Source organism: Sardina pilchardus, chromosome 3 (assembly GCF_963854185.1).
Source record: "Sardina pilchardus chromosome 3, fSarPil1.1, whole genome shotgun sequence".
NCBI lineage: Eukaryota > Metazoa > Chordata > Actinopteri > Clupeiformes > Clupeidae > Sardina > Sardina pilchardus.
The window spans coordinates 22,382,365-22,387,122 of NC_084996.1; positions in this window are offsets into that span (position 1 = coordinate 22,382,365).

The window sequence follows — 4,758 nt, forward strand, 5'->3', positions numbered from 1 at the left end:
ATAGAACTCCATTGTTTACATCCGAGCAAAGCCCACTAGAAACGTCTGCCACGCAGCAGCCGCACACAGGGATAGAAAACTGTTCTTAATCCTGCGCGCCAAGCTCACACCGCCGAACACCGTGTCCGGTGGGCGCCGGTCTTTAGAGATTTCATTACAAGCGTGAGCTAGCTGTTGGTCAAACATGACGAATGGAACTGTGTACAGTGTACAGTTTCTGGTAGTTACACTAACTTAAGCTATAAGCTATCCTTCCTCCATCACCTGTGCTCTCTCCACAGACACAACATAAGCTATAAGCTATCCGTCCTCCATCACCTGTGCTACAAAGACTGCTTTTCACTGTAGCAGGGCTAACTGCTTACCGTGAAACTCATTTCTGCAAGTCACTTTGTGTTTGAAGTATCTTTCAAATGAAGAAATGAATGTATTGAAGTTAACAGAAATTAATCTAAGTAATTTCCTATTCAATTTCTCAGATACCTAGATGATATTTTTCCTGAGTCTTCACAAGATAAATGCCGGACTCCTCTTTGTAACTGAGAGCAGCCATACTCTTGTTCCTCTCTCTCACCCATAGTGTCCTTCCTTCTGCAGGAGGTCCATGGTGCTGGAGGGATAATCACCATCACAACACACACATCTTTATAGCCACACCTGTGTGTCCACCCAAACCCCCAGAGCAAGCACTCCCTTCTCACATCTTTATTCATTCACACACCTTTATTCCCAGACCTTTATTCACACACCTTTATTCCCAGATCATTATTCCCACATCTTTATTCCCATATCTTTATTCCCATATCATTATTCCCAGACCTTTATTCTCATATCTTCATTCTCAGATCTTATTCCCAGATCAGCGTGCCCATCCGTTTACCCCACAGGCATTCTCTCTGTTTCTGGGCATCCCGAGCCGCAGTGCCGCTTGGTATTCCCATGTGGGCCCTAAACATCAGAGATTATTACGTTTGCATTGATTTAAATGGGGGTCAGATACAGGCAGGGGGAAGTGGGGAGGTGGTGTGTGTGTGTGTGCGTGTGTGTATGAGGGGAGATCTGGCCCACATTCGGCCCCCATCTGACCCAGATCCGTTTCAGTGACTCAGTGACTATCTGGATCAGGGTTCAAGGTAAGAGGGGGGTAGTTCTATTTGCCTGTCAGGAAGAATTAGCTTATAAATCAGCCAGCAGGAAAATCAATAGATGTTGACGGTCTAATCTGGAATAATAATGAATCTATACACAGGTAAAAAAAAAAGCATCCAGAAGCAGAGGTTGAGGCTGTTGGCTTGAGCGTTGATTTTATTGACTCTGCATGATGGCAGCTCAGATAGTGTTGGGGTGTCATTTACGGTCTGTCATGGGGTCAGTTAGCTCACCAGTGGTGCGAGCACTGTCTGTCTCTCCACATGAATCTTGATCGGGACCCCAAGAACCCCCGGCCAACCCCCCCCCACACACACACACCTCACACCTCACACATGTGACCCTGGAACAGCATCGCCCAACTAGGGGGGAAATGGTCTCTCTTTCTCCACCTCCGACAGCATGGTAATGGTGAATAATAGATGTGTGTGAACAAGAACCAAGCAGCATTTGAATCAATTATTCACCAACTAACGCCCCCTCCCACCCTCAACACACCCACACATCCTCGCCTCCCAATTCTCCTCTCCCCTCCTCCACCGCTCCTCTACCTCTCCTGTCCTCCACTCCTCTCCTCCACCTCTCCTCTCCTCCACCGCTCCTCTACCTCTCCTCTCCTCCACTCCCCACTCCCCTCCACCTCTCCTCTCCTCCACTGCTCCTCTACCTCTCCTCTCCTCCACTCCCCTCTCCCCTCCACCTTTCCTCTCCTCCACCGTTCCTCTACCTCTCCTCCACTCCCCTCTCCCCTCCACCTCTCCTCTCCTCCACCGTTCCTCTACCTCTCCTCCACTCCCCTCCATCCCTCCCTACTCTCCCTCTCCTCTCCTCCACCGCTCCTCTCCTCCTCCTCCTTTTCTCTACCTCTCATCTCCTCCACTGCTCCTATCCTCCTCCACCTCTACCTCTCCTCTCCTCTCCTCCCCTCCCCTCCACTCCTCCCTCCTCTCCTCCAACTCTCCTCCTCCTCCCTTGGCCTCCAATTCATTTCTGCCTCGGCGACAAAGCCGCGCTCCGCTGGAAAACATTTGAATATGAGCTGCCTTATCAAGCTCAGCGGGAAGCTGTCATCGCTGAGGCTGCTCTGGCCTCGCCAGCGTGCCAGACTCATGGCTTATCTGGGAGTTCCACACGCGGCTCGCTCGGTGCTGAGGCCAAAACAACTCTCCTCCTCTCTCTCTCTGTTTCCTTCTCTCATTATTTCCCTCCGTCTCTCTCTTAATCTGTCTCACTTTCTGTCTCACTCTGTTCTCTCTCGTCTCTCTCTCTCTCTCCCTCACACACACACACATGCATGCACGCACACACAAGGTCCCCTATCGTCATTCGTTTGAGGAAAGGTGAGGCTCTTAAGCTGGAACATTGGAATTCCACACGATGTTTTCAGCTCTGATCCCACACACCTCCAAATAAGTGGCACGTCAATCTGGTGTTGAGGCGCTCACGCTTTGCAGGGAAGACAACACAAAAGCAATTAATGTCTCCTACTGTGCAGCATCGCCTCGCCTGCATTGCTGTCTGCGCTGCGCGTCCTTCAGTCGCACTTAACCAGTGACAATTTAATCATCAGCTCACACATCAATGCACCCGCCAATGTTAGCCAATGTGTTTTTATTCACCAGTATGATTTTACTGTCATCTGCGAGATTGATTTGTTATTTATAAAAGCATTATTAATACAAATGAAAAAAAAAGGATACTGTCATGTACAACATGTACTGACTATGAATATTACTGGTTGCACCACCAGTTTTCAGTAAAGATAAGAACTGATTGACTCTGTGTGGGCGAATATACAACCATTAATCCACAGAAGGTAAACTCCTTCTGGTTGAAACGGTTGGTTTCTGTGCAGTCAGATTACACTCAACATACGCCTACGGCAGAGGCCAGGATGTTTTCATTTCATATAATATCAGAATTAATGCCCTGATCTAGTAGTCAGCTTAATTTAAAGAGAAACTATGCAGGATTGGCGATGTCATCTTAAGTTTCGGTTTCGTTTTTCATTTTCGCTCTTTTTATGCTTGCATATTTCTCTGCAGAGCTTCCCCGACAGCTTTAGCGTGTATATTTATACATATATAGGCTATATATAAATATATAAATTGCAAGCGTGGTTCTTCTTGTTCTTTATGCGTCTCAGCCTTCCAGATGTAAACAGGGAACGATTATCTCCTGAACAAACTGCAAGGTTGCAATAGCGGATAGGGACACTGGGGGCGGGAGGAAATATTACTGTTTTCGATAAAACTGGTCAGTCAAGCAAAACAACGATTTCTAAGCGATTTTATGACTATGAAAAAGTTGCATATGGTCTCTTTAAGAATCTCACAAACACTGGGGGAAGCAAAGAAATGTGCATGAGAATATTTAGAAGTAAAATCACTGAAATCATTTTTTTTGTTGTCTTACTAAAACATGTAAAACAATGTACAATGTAAAATATGTAGTGAAATGGGCCTACACTAGTATACTTTAATGGCAGTCATGATGGTGGCACTGTGAGAGCCAGTTGTTTTCTGAGGTGAGAGGAAGAGAGGCACTCATTGTGAAAAGTTTGAGAAGCACTGGGGTCGAAAGTTTCAGTGTAAGAGCTGTGTGAGTGGGATCTCTGAGACGAGTTCAGCACAGCTGCTACAGCCTATCCAAGGAAGGAGCAGACACACTGATAAGATTTTGACATACTGTAAAGCTATTTAGCTGTGGGAGAGCTCCAAAGCACACACACACACACACACACGCACACACACACACACACACACACACTTACACCCAGTCATATTCTAACTCTCTCTGCCCCCCCCCCCCCATCTCTATCTCTCTCACCCAACCCCCCCCCCCCCCCCCCCACCCCCACACACACACACACACACAGACACACACACAAACACTGTGATCCAGCCAAGAGCAGGCAATAACAGTGGTTTATGATCCGTGAAAGAGGTCTTATCACTACATAAATTACTGCTTGAGGTGCAGGTAGACCTTGTCCGGGGACATTCCCCTCTGAGCCCCACACCCAGCCCCCGCATCCGCCCCTTTCCTCCCAGTTCCCTCCAATACACCCAGACCTCCGTCCAGACCAGGGCACCCACCAGCCTGCTCAGCCCAGGAACGAGCCTTCTTCCCTGGGTTCCATATACAGAGCAATCTCCTCACTGCCAGTGATGAATTATCCACCAGCATCTGCATATTTCTATGTGGATATACCCACAGGATATGAGGGGGGAAGGAGGAGGAGGGGGAGAGGGGGGGGGGATGTGGTGTCCTTTCCCAGTCAGAAAGGGTTCAAAGTACTTGGATGTGAGGCACCTTGACCTTAGAGGTCAAATCTGACTTTGAGGATGACCCTGCTTAAATCATGGCATCCAATTACTGTTACAGTCCCCACATCCTGGACTTATCCTGGCAAGGATGCAACCTTCATTTATACTTAGAGACCAAACAACCCTGACTTATCCTGGCATGGATACTACAACCTTCATTTATACTTAGAGACCAAACAACCCTGACCCGGGAGAGTAAATCACACTACGTAAAACAAAATAGAATAGAGTAGAATAGAATAGAATAGAATAGAGTAGAATAGAATAGAATGGAGTAGAA